This window comes from Canis aureus, chromosome 12 (genome assembly GCF_053574225.1).
Source record: "Canis aureus isolate CA01 chromosome 12, VMU_Caureus_v.1.0, whole genome shotgun sequence".
Lineage (NCBI taxonomy): Eukaryota > Metazoa > Chordata > Mammalia > Carnivora > Canidae > Canis > Canis aureus.
The window spans coordinates 31,293,006-31,305,632 of record NC_135622.1 but is presented as its reverse complement, the minus strand read 5'-3'; the positions used below and the strand labels follow the sequence as shown (position 1 = coordinate 31,305,632).

The 12,627-nt window shown below is 48.5% G+C and overlaps 1 long non-coding RNA gene across 2 annotated transcripts; it reads right to left on the bottom strand.

Moving 5' to 3' along the window:
- Positions 1-752: 752 nt before the first annotated feature.
- On the bottom strand, positions 753-11,310 carry LOC144280924 (uncharacterized). Of its 2 annotated transcripts, none has more exons than XR_013349355.1 (4): positions 10,973-11,310; positions 6,015-6,176; positions 4,519-4,593; positions 753-4,333 (listed from the first exon to the last, which is right to left on the bottom strand). It is a non-coding gene; the product is annotated as an uncharacterized LOC144280924 (long non-coding RNA). The 2 variants fall into 2 exon arrangements; XR_013349354.1 differs by lacking the exon at positions 10,973-11,310 and adding an exon at positions 7,200-7,987.
- Between the last annotated feature and the right edge of the window lie 1,317 nt (positions 11,311-12,627).

Genomic DNA, 12,627 nt, shown 5'->3' with positions numbered 1-12,627 from the left:
CCCCTACAGCTGAGATAAGAATGTGAGCCTGCCCCCAGGGGTCACCCAAGCTCATCTTCCATGGTTCCCAGGATGTGACACACTGTGCAACAGTCTACAATACATAGGACTTTGCCTGCAGGCTGTTTCTGAATTAGATTCAGAATGAGCTGCTGGCCCATAGGAGCAGGCCAACTCTTCCTCCAGTGGCCAAGCCTCTCAGTCTCCAAGGAAAGTTCACTCTGGTCCTAGAAAACAGACTTGGAGGTAGTGGCCAGGCACTGACCAAGGTTTGATAAGCCAAACACCAAACATCCGGCAAGACTCAGGCCAAGCTCCACCCACCAGTCCGTACAGTTTATCTGGAAACCTGCTTCTTGCTCAGATGCCCACCCTCGGCCAGATCTGACCTAGGACCAATCCTATACAAGTAGGGGTCCCTGCAAGTATAAGCTGAGGAAACCTGGCCTCTTCTGAAGCAGCTCCCTCCTCTTTCCCTCCCTTCCCTTGGCTCTCTCCCAATCTTCCATAGAGCCTCTGGCTGTTCTGTGCTCAACTAAGTGGCCAGAGAGGCAAAAATAAAACATTTATCATTTTCATTTGCCACTAGCTCCTGAGGTTTCTCTGGAGAGCCTTCCCCGTGCCACGTCTAGAGTGCCTGGGGGAGATGTGCTGGAAAGCCCACACTGTAGCCCATCAGGAAGGAGACAAAGCACAGCCCAGATTTCCCATGACTTGAATCCCAGAAGAAACACAAAACCAAGTCTGTGACCTTCATTTATACTGCGGTTATTTATTATTCTAGGAAGAAGGTGGCGTCAGGAGGGAGATGGAGAGGATTTCCAACAGTAGCTATTGTATGGGAGCATTCCTCCTAGGGCACATGCCAGCTCTCCAGCCCCAACGCAGTCTGCAGGGTCTTGCCAGCATGTGAGCCTCACAAAGGGGCACTCACCTTCTGGAGCACCCAGGGAAAATGAGCCACGGCCTCAGAATTAGCCCAGCCTGTTCCCCAACCCACAGGAGCCCTCCAGGGCCCCCTTCCTGAGGCTAGCTGATGGAAGAGTCTTGGCTTCAGCGAAGAGACCAGCACCAGCTTAGGTCTGTAGTGGGACAGTCGAGGAATGAGCAGAGGATGCCCTTCCAGATCATCCTGCATCTTGCTGGACAGCCCCAGCTACCTAACCAGTTCTATCCTTCCATCCCTCCCTCTCTCTCCTCTCTAGCTCCTCCGCCTCCCTTTTTCCCATCTCACTCCCTCTCCCCTTCCCTCTCCCCATCTCTTCTTCATCACTCCTTCTCTCCATCTCTCTCCCTCTTCCATTTCTCTCCCTCTCCCTCCCTTTTCTCTCCCTCTCTCCTCCTCCCCCTCCCCCATCTCTATGGCTCATCCTGCACATCTCTTCCATGCGTGCATCTCACTGGCAGCTGGCTCTTTCCCACTCTCTAGTCCATGTCCCCCCGTCCTCCCCCCACCCCAAGCTCCCACATGCTCCGAAGACAAGGGAATGAGCTGTTTCAGAGCTGAATGGAACAGAAAACTGGACTCTTGACTCTGAATATGTTTCCGTGGAGCAGCCTCTGCTGAAAGCCAGTCACACTGGGCTCAGATGTGGGCAGGCAGCTCCAGGACAAGCTGTAGCCGGATTGTGAAACATGCTGCCTTTGCCCTGCATTTGTCCACCTTCGCTCGACACTGTCATCTCCAGTCCAAAATGCCTTTCAACAACCTTTCTCTTCAGCCATATGTAGACTGACTTGGGCAAGTGAGGACCTGATCTCCTAGGAACCATCTCAACACCAAAAACTGCAGGGAAGCAGCCTAGAAAAGTGAAGTCCAAGAACCGGGTCATCCCCATACATTCTTGCCAGTGCTAGCCTTGGGGTGTTGAGCAAGCCCTGCAGAACCCAGGAGGGTGGACCTCCTGGGGACAGGGTTCAGACAAACACACATGGACCTCACCTCAGGGGGCAAGAACCCCTTCAGGCGTAGAGGGAAAATCTGCCATTGCCAAGGGCAGATTCTCTAACATCAAGAATTCAGGGTTATCAATCAAGTAGGATTGTCAGATAAAATACACAATACCCAATCAAAACTGAATTTCAGTAAACAACAAAGCATTTGTTGCACATACACACATGTACACACATGCAGACCTACCTGTCATCTCCAGTCCAACTATATATAGTATAGTCGTATATTTCAAATTTTGAAATATTTCTAGTATAATATTTCAAATTTTGCATGAGACATATTCAAAAATAATTTATTGTTTATCTGAAATTCAAGTTTTGCTGGGTGCCCTGTTTTTATTTGCTAAATCTGGCAACCCTAATCTAGAGCTACCTGACTCCACAGTCATGTTGGAAACGGAGAGGGGGTGCCATAGGGCAAAAGGGACAAGAAATTACAATCGGCTCTCCTCTTTCTTGTCCCCAAGGGTATTTCTTCACACTTCAGCTGGGCCCCACCTGTCCCAAATTCTCCATCTTGACCTCTCTTACAACCATCCCACCTGATTCCTCAGCTGCTCCTAGTTCCTGTGGCCCAGATGTAGACCAATGCTTTTGCCCCTTAATTTGGCTGAATTGAAGTTGAATTTTTCAAAACAAGTTTTCTTAGAAAAGTAAAGGAGCATACAAATATTTGAATTCATAAAAAAAAGAAAAGTATAGTAGTTGTCACACATAAGATCAAATATCAAAGTCCTGAGATCAGATAAGTCTAGACATGGTCTGGTCGTTCTTTTCCTTCAACAGTTCTTGGATCCATTGACTTGTGGTATGATTTTCAACCTGGCTGGCCCTTCAGTGAAGCCAGCAGAACATTCTGGAACAGAGGCTCTTGTTGGCTGCATATTAGAATCACCTAGGAAGCTTTTTGCAGCCTCTCCCAGACCAATTAAATCAGAATTTCTTAAAATAGGGCTCAAGTATCTGGATATTTAAAAGCTCCCCAGGTGATTCTAATATGTAGCCAGGGTTGAGGACCCATGAACATCAGAACCACCTGAGAACCAATAAAAAAAACTACTGATGCTTGCATCCCACCCTCAGAAATTCTGACTTAATTGGTATAAGGGGCGGCCTGGGCACTGGGATTTTTAAAAGCTCCCTAGGTGATTTTAATATGCAGCAAAGTTTGAGAACCACAGCTCCACATACTTTAATAGACTTCAGATCTCCCAGGGACCTTGCTAAAATGCAGATGCTGACTCAGTAGGTCTAGGGTGTGACCTGAGATTTCTGCATGTCTAACAAGTCCCAGGTGACACCAACGCTGCTGGTCCCCAGGCCAGACTTTGATCAGCAAAGCCCTAGATCGATGATCTTCAAGCCTGGATGTACCTTGGAGTCATCTGGGGCACCGTAACAACTACCTCAGCTTGGGTCCCTGCCCCCGAGATTCTGAGGTAATTGCTGTGAGGTGGGACCTGGACACTGGGATTGTAAAAGGCTCCCAGGTGATTCTGATGTACAGCCAAGGCTGGGAACCTTGGATGCGGCCCAACGTCGAGACGTCATTTTACAAGTAGTCCCGTGACCCCCCAGAGGGGAATACCATTCTCCACAGGCTGTTCTGACTCACCTCTCGTCCCTGCCCCAGCTGGCAGAAGATCCTTTCTTCCCTTGCCTCAGAAGGCCATGCCCTCTAGTAAAAATTCCCTTTCTCCCACTTCGGCCTGAATAAAGCCTCCAATTCCCAGCTCTGTTGCAAAAGAGAAGTGATTGACACAGTACCTTGAAGCCAATGACTGGTCAGAACCCACCCACCTGCCTTGCTCGGCCACAACTGTTCCCTTTGCTCAGGGGGTCTTCTAGAACGATGCTTCTGCCGGAGGAACCCCGGGCCGCTGAAGAGCATGCTTCTCAGCCTTCTAGTAACACACGAAGAAGAGAAACTCTGCTGTGACCGGACGCCATCAATCACAGGTGCTGAGTGGTTTTCAGTACGTGGTAGCTCTCAAGCCAGGTTAACACACAGCCTCTCCCCTGTCCTGCCTCATCCTTTTGAAGTGAAGCTGTGGTGACTTGTGGGAATAGAAGTGGCCCTCGGAGAACCAAAGGACAATGTGGACTTGAGAAAATTATTACTCCCTTTTTGGTGTGACTTCCACGAAATTATTCATGAATCACTTTTGTTTTCCTAGGGGGATGACCATAAATACCATCTGTAATGCATCTTCATTAGGAGCTTTCATCCTCTGACAGGGTCTGTGTCTTCTGCTGGGAGTTGGATGCTGCTGAGAGAGATGCGAGTCCACGACTTGGGGCTCCGGCATTTGTGTAAAATATGAACTCTAATGTGTAGAATTTGCAGGTCGCCGAAGTGTCACAGTCTACTGAAATGGGTCTGGAATCAATAAGGTACACATCAAACTCAATTGTGTTTAATTTTCATTGCTACCTAGAGGAAAGCCCAGCATAGCCCTACACGAATGAAATTAAACATGAAAGCCCGTCTGAAGTGTAGGAGCAATACTTAAAATGACCTGTAAATAGGGTAAAACATGGCAGCCCAGCCCATCACAACATTACCATTCATTTTTCTTTCCATAGTGGAGGTGACGGCCGCCATGAGAAAATCAGAAGAGACACGAGCACATTGCAGATCTAAAAGAGAACAAAGTGTTTTCAGTTACACACCAGCAGGACTTCCTTCTTTGCACACCCCTGGAGTCTCTTCCAAGTGGAAAATCACACTCTGTCCAGCGGAGAGCAAAGAAGGAAAGCAAGTAAAACCAGGCCCTCCTGAACGCGGCTGCCTCCCGGCCCCAAGCTGCCCCAGCTTAGTTCCTTGGCCAGTGAGATAATGGAAGTTTCAGCCCTCCCAGCTGACATGGGTGGGGGGCAGACACCCACACTGGGCACTTCCAGCTGACACTGACCTTTCAGTCATGGAAACATCCCCCAGACCGACGCTAATCGGGGGCACATCTGGCGTTTGGACTGCGTCCAGATGGGGGTTGTGTTAGTCGAGTCAGCATGATAACCCGCTGGGGAGGCAGGGGAGGGGGGAGCGTAGCCCTGCTGAGAGCAATCAACATCTTTGGCTGTGTATGTAAGACATGGTCATGCTGCGGCCCGGTGAGTCATAGAACAGAGACCACCTCCTCCCTGTCCACCCACATTCCCTACCCCCACAAGCAGAGGAGACAACTGGAGAGAACCCCAAGAGCCGAAGCAACCTCTCCAGGCTTCCACCACTGGCCAGCGGAAGTCTAAAACCCCACAGTCCTGACTCCCACTATCATACACTTCCCATATTTCTACACTCTCTCAAAGTATAGTGTAGCACACATTATCTCAAGATAATATGCAGGCCAAGGTGATGAAAAGTATCCAGCTGTTTTTCCTCTGCTGACTTCCTGTGACTTGCAAAAGTCTAGGACAATTTTCCAAAGTAGTGACAAATCCCCTTGGTCTCCATCCCCTGTGCCCATCCTGCCACCCCAATTCTTCCACTTAGCTTCTTTTTTGGATTTAGAAGGAGAGGCTGCCCTTCCTGACTCATTCCTGGACTTTTGCCAGAAATGAACACAATACTTTCTCTCTCATCCCCAGGACAAGGGACTGCAATGGTGAATAAGACCTCATGGTATTGAAAGTTCAGCCCTACAGGTCAGGAATGACCAAAGATATTGCCCAGCTCTCAGCGTCTGCCTTACAGAGCCTGACACCTGTTGCAGCTATGAACAGCCCTGCTAAAGAGGTAATTAAGCAAACCAAAGCCAGGATAAAAGGGATTATGTCCCCACCCACCCACTCAGAAGGCTGTCTCCAGCTGTCAGAAGTTCTTTCCATGGCCCCTGGAGTACAATCTCTACTCATAGGCACCATGTTTCAAGCCTACCCCGGTGACCTTTTTTCTGTATAAATCTCCAGGCACAGATAATTATGGAAATCAGGAATCTCATCCACCTGCTCAAATCACAAAGAGATTAACAGGATTTTCCAGTATAAAAACTGCAGAGATCTGTTTATCCTTCTCTCTTTATTTGTTATAAATGCTTAAAGACAGAGAAATAACTCACGTAAAAACAAGACCCACATCAATGATCAGCTTCCCAAAGTAAATTTCAGCTTATCCAGTAACTAATCAGCTTGTAGAACTCCCGAGCACAGTCTCTTCCTTCTACATCCTGCCTCCATACAAGGGCAGCTCTTATCCACAATCCAGTCAGCTTTGTCCTCTTCTGGAATAATCAGAAAGGAAAATTTTCCTCACTCCAATTGGAGATATGTCATATCCCCCCACACACACACACCTGAAGATCACCTCCCCATTCTCAGACCCTTCATTTCTTTAAGATTTTATTTATTTATTTATTTATTTAGGAGCACAAGTGAGTGAGAGAGAAAAGTAGCAGGGGTAGGGGCAGAGGTAGAGGGAGAAGCAGACCCCTTGCTAAGCAGGGAGCCCAACTCCACTCTGGGTTCCATCCTAGGACTCCGGGATCATGACCTGAGCCAAAGGCAGACACTTAACTGACTGAGCCACTTTGGTGCCCCTCAGACCCCTAATTTCTGTGGTCCTGAGAAATAGGCTTTATCCACAGGGCATTGAGACAAAAAAAATGACCCTCCTCCCCCTTTATGGGATAGCTTCTGAGTTTCTCTCTCCTCAGGAGGCTTTTGGAAGACTATGCAAGCTCTCCAGGTCTCTGAGAATGAGCTCACAGACACCGTCACTCTTCCTAAACCCATGCCAGCCCTTTTCTCTTCACCAATGATTTGGTACAAAGCCATTTCATGTTCCATGCCAAACCAGTAATTCACAACACTCATCAAAATCTGCCTCCATCAACTGACTCAGCAATCCTGCTTTCCAAACGTAGCCAACCTCCCTAACACCCTGACATCCTAGCCTTCAGCTTCACTATTTACATCACATGAGAGCTTTGGGCTTAGAAAGCCCAGTTCCCTTTGGATAAAGTATGCAGATGATTCATCCTCTCATCCTGAGCCTTGATATCTATGCCAAAAAGCTTCTGAGATTGGGCTCAGAGAGGACAAAGTGGGGGAGTCCTGTTGCTATGGAAACCAGTGTGCCAGTTTCCAAAGGAGAAAGACTAGCTGTTCTTGGGGCATGGCTTGGCCAGACTGTCCTGTATAAATTGAGGAAGCTTCTAGCCCAGAGGGACTGTGGACACAGCCTGGGACCACCATGGAGCCTCAGGCCACACTCACACTTGCCTGTCCCTTCCTTTCCATCTCACCTCCTCTCATGAACCGAGGGATCCGACCCACCACCAACATCCTGTCCGGCCTCCTGGGCAGTTTCTTCAGCACAGCTCCCCAGCCAAGTATAAGGTCTACTCTGTCTGTAGACAAAAAGGGTTTTGACTCAATTCTGTGTTTCAGGGAGTGAGTTAAATTCCATTAATGGAGGTGGGGGTGGGGAGGAGTGAGAAGGATGACAAACAACAACTTGTCTTAACTTCTTACATTTCTCCTCAGTGCCTCAGGAAGGTTCACAACAAAATCATCAGTGATAGGGAGGGCGACCTCCCAGCTGGACCATTCCTCAGCCCTGAGAGGACACTCCACAATGACAAGCTGACAGGACTTGGAGACTGATTCACAGGCTAGGAGGAGCATGGAGTGGGGGTTTCAGAGAGGAAGGTTCAAGGTCCCAGAGACAGAATATACAGGAGGGAGATTGATGGATTGATGTAAGGGTCATCACATGCCCAACATGCAAGGAAAGTGGGCAGAAAGAGACAACCTCCATCAGGTAAGATGTGTAACAGGCGTAATAAGCTCCAAAAATGGAAGCTTCAATTGCTGGAAGGTCCTAGGGGCCAAGATAATAAAACTAAAAACACTTTAAGCTCTCTCTCTGTAAGGCACCTGGGTGGCTCAGTTAGTTAAGCGTCTGCCTTTGGCTCAAGTCATGACCCCAGGGTCCTGGGGTTGAGCCCAAGAGTCAGGCTCCCTACTCAATGGAGAGTCTAACCTCTCCCTTTCCTCCTGCTCATGCACCCTTTCTTTCAAATAAGTGAGTAAAATCTTTATTTTTTTTTAGTAAAATCTTTTTTTAAAAGATTGCTCACTATGTACCAGGCACTCTATGTTATATATACTGTTACATTTATTATTTTGTATAATTTTCATAGCAACTCTGAGAATGAAACTATCACATGCCCATTTTACAAAAGTCAAACTGAGACTTAAAGAAGCTAGCTAAGGTTACAGAGCTAGTAAGTGAAGGGACTAAGATTCAAACCAAGCCCTATCTGACAAGAGTGCACACTCTTGACCACTACACTAGAGCAACAGGTCCTAGAAATGGCAACCATGTCTATTTACGAATTACAGACTAGTGTGTGAATGGTGCTAGAAGGACTTTTAAGATCCCAGAAGACAGTTGTTGGCTTCATTCTGATCAGGATATTAGCCATCCCCTCCATGCAGCACTATTTTCAGGCAAGGTGTGTTTATAATATTCTATGGCCAGACAGCCCAGTGTATACCAGAGCCTTGCCAACACTCCTTCCAACAAAAATACAACAGAACATGGTAGGCTGAGCAGAGGCTCCTGAACAGAAGCCCTAGATGTTTCATCTGTCAAGCAGAATACCAATCTTTGATTTCTCTACCTTCTAGAGGTCCCCCAGGGGACACAGTAGGCCCTTGAGATACTGGGGGGTAGGGGAGATACAAAGCCAAAAAGGAATGAACAAGCTCCACCCACCTCATTCTTGCTCAGGAATTTCCTCTACCTTCCCATAGACTTCCTTCCCTAAATTACCCACCAGAATTAGGCGAAAGGCCTCAGGAGCCAGTCGAGGGACAGGATCCCGGGCAAGGGTCAGAATTTCTCTTTCAGTTGAATGTTTTCTGATTACTCTTGCCTGGTCTAGTCAAGCTGAATCCATCACTCTCGCTGGGTGGTGGGTGAGGAGAGATACAGCCTTAGAAGTAGATCTAGGATGTTTAAAACCACAGTACAGGAAGAAAGGCATGATAAGCTAAACCAAAGGAGGAGACACAGTTGCACAAAGTTAGGGGATCTAAAGAGCCCCCTAGGTACCAGAAGGACCAACATAGTAAGAATTTTAAGAGGTGATAAAGGTAACTTGCTGTCAAAGGAGGCAGATACAGCTAAAGAAACAAGTGAAATTAATTCCTTTCTCAAGCCATCATAAAGGTGAATGGCTACCAGATGGTCAGACAAAAATACCTGTCCACAAGCTGCTAGAGAAAAAAAATAAATGCAAGAAGAAATCAGATCCTCCACTGAGCAGGTGAGCAGGAAATTAAAATATCTGTACACTGACCACAATGCAAGACCACACACAGTCACACGGAGGCTGTTAGATAGTGTGAGCATGAGCAAGCATCTGTCCTCTGTTTGCCAGCTCACACCCAGAGAGAGTCACAAACCTCACAGCACAAGAGAAAAATCTTCAGAGAAAACCCAGCCACTCCAAGAGGGATGAAGATGGCACAGCAGAGGCCAGGCCACTGAAGGGAAAGTAGCATACCTCACAGACTGTGTCCCTAGACCCCGTAACAACATCTTTTCCTGAGCACTTCCTATGTACCAGACACTGTGTCCCTGGCAGCTTCGGAAATGACCCTCGCTGATTCTTGCCTCCTGTGGAACCTTTCCTTCTATGTGTGCCCTGGACCTGGTGACTTGCTTCTAACTAATAGAATACAGCAAAAAGGGATAGGATGTCACATATCAAAAAAATCTCCCTGAACTGGTGCTTCACAGACTCTACTACTCTGACTGTCAGTGACTTAATGCCCCTCCTCTCCTTCAATCATCCTGTGTTCTTGTTGCTACATTCTTTCTAGAAGATACACACACACACACACACACACACACACACACACACACACACCCAAAGGCTCCAGAAGCTGGAGGGAGCTCAGCCTCCTCCTGCCATTGTTCAGCTCTTTCCCAATCAATCTCTTGCCAACCACAAATTAGCATTACACAGGCATTTACAGTGAAGCCCCCAGGGGCAGCTAGAAGCTGCTAATCCTTAAGAAGGGGCACTGGTACAATAGCAGGAGGCCCAAAGCCTCACCCCTACCCATGGGGTGCTCCTTTGCAGCACTTCCAGCTCTTTTGTGAGCTGTCCAAGTCAACCACAGATGGTGAAGTTACGGGGGCCTTGAACAAACAGGAGACAGTTGGAGTCCGGGGAGCATCGTGCAGCGTGACACACATTCCTGAGACTCCATCCCCAGCAGAAGAGTACCTTGGAATGGATTCCCTCTCAGAGCTTCCAGCTTGGGATTCACTCTTCCATTTTCCATTTTTACTGGTTAACATTAATGAATGGCTCCAGGTGGGACCAACCCAGAGCATGAAATGTCCTGGAGTCAGCCGTAGTTAGACCTGCTCTCCCCTCTGGGCAACTTGGATTTTAAAAGCCCAGGGGCTTTGTTTTCTTTTCTTTTTCTTAAGAATTGATTGGCCTTGTGAAGTATAATTGAACTTCCGGATCCCAAAAGAAGGCAGCCCTGGCTGGGTTCCCAGGATCCCAAGTGCTGCCTTTTTTGGGGCCCTCAGGGGCCATAGCAAATGCTGCCATTCCTCTAGCAGTCCCAAAGGCTGGCTCTAGAATCTGCCCCTGACAGCTCCCTGCCCTTATCCCACAGCTGGGTCTGGATTTAAGGGGAGCTTGCAAGAGGGGAAGCCTCTTATCACAAACATTTCCTGCCTATTCGCTCCCTGACCCTGCATACCACAGTCCTTCCTGTCTGGTTGGGCTACCAGTGGTGGCCACAGCAACCTACTCACAAAAGACCTGCAACACAGGGTCCCCAGACCTGTCTCCAGTCCAGATTCTTCTCCATCCACACCTGTCTCCCTTCTCTGGGGAGCTCATAGTTTCTTACAGGCCACCCAAAAGGGCTCAGTCACTGAAAAAATGGAAGGAAGTCAGGTAGAACCAGAAACCAAGAGGACAAAGGCAGATAAGGATTTTTAGTTCAATGGAAAGTGTGACTCAGCTGGAGCTCTACTCACCTGCTCTAGGCTGCTGTCTGTCTCTGACAAGGAGAGAAACAGAGAGAGAGGCAGGCTCCTGTGAACGTCCACAGGCCTGTCTGTGCCGTCCTCATCCCTACATTGACTGCACATGCATGTACATGTGACATTGAGGCCCTGTGGACTATGGCAGGTTTAGATGCTGAAGGATTCAGAGCCGAGGGCCAGTGGGTCAAGGACTAGCCCAGCCCAGATGTGTTCAGCAGGGGCGGAGTTCCTAGGTCCCTCTCCTCTCCCAACACCTGGGTCACCCCTCCCCGTGGCCTTCACTCTGCCTCCTGCCCCCAGCTTGCTGTGTGGTCTGAGCCCTCTGCCATGAGAAGAGGGAGGGAGGGAGGGATGGGCCAGCGTGTTTACAGTCAAGCATAACAACCTTTATTTTAAATAAATAAAAGTTTTAGCCAGTTTTCACTTCCCTCTCCTTCCAAAACGTTTTCTCCCTCCTCTTCTTCCTCCTCCTCCTCTTTCTCATCATGCCTGAGCCTTTATCTGTGAGGCCACCCAGGGAGGGGCTGTGGGAGTGAGGAGAGCAGAGGCCAGGCTGACTCTGGTGCTTAGAGTCCTCTCAGGTCATGTGACAACCCCCTCTCGAATGCCCACGGAGCCCCCGGGGTTCTTGCGAATTCAGGGATGTCCAGGCCTGAGGAATAGAGACTAAACAGGAAACCTGGAGCCCATCACCAGCATGTGTCCATCTGTTTCTCCCTAGTCATTGTTGCCCACCCCATCCCCCACTCCACTATGAAATTGCCATCCATCTGTCTTCCACTTTGGCCTGTCATCTCTGTCTCCTTCGTTGGACCCTCATCCATCTGTACCTTCCCACAGGACAACTGTCTCTCAGTGTCTCCTTTGGGTTGCCATAAATCTGTTTTCCCCACGAGATGTTCCATCTGTCCATCACCCTACTGGCCTGTCATTCCATCCGATACCCTTGATCATCCTTTTTTGTCCATCTGTCTCCCCTCATTGGATATATTTTGCCCATCTGTCTCCCTGGATGGGCCAGGGATGGTAGGTCTCTGAGATATGGGAACCATCGGGATTCTACTCTGATTTCATTCTAGCAACAATAACAGTAGCAACCATTAATCAAGCGTCTACTATGTGCCATATAGTCCGTGTATATTATCTCCTTTAACCCTCCCACAGCCCCATAAGGATGTGTTTATTTCCCTGTTGTACCAGTAAGGAAGCTGAGGCTCAGGAGAGTTCAACGTCTTGCCCAAGATCACACAGATCCTAGGGACAGACACAGGGTCCAGAGCAGCGCTGCCCATGCTGAGTGGGGATGAGGACACAGTCTCTTTACTCCCTCCCCCCACCCCAGATGTAAGACTCCCCCTCCCCTGGCCTCTGCACATTTAATTTACACTTTGCTGCTGGATGTTTTCAGACTGGTGAAGTTTCCTCCCTGCCCTGGCTTTGTACAAAAAAAGTGAAGGGAAAAAAGCAGCCAGATGTGAGAGTGATTCGGAGGTCTTTGGGGCTGGGGGGTGGGGGTGGAGAGTGATGTTAAATAAACATCCAATGATATTCTTTCTGCAAAATGATCCATTTTCATGGCACCCAGGAGTTCGTCCAGGGGTCTCTGGGTCACCGGGGAAAAGCGTTTCGTGTGTTTTGGCTCCATA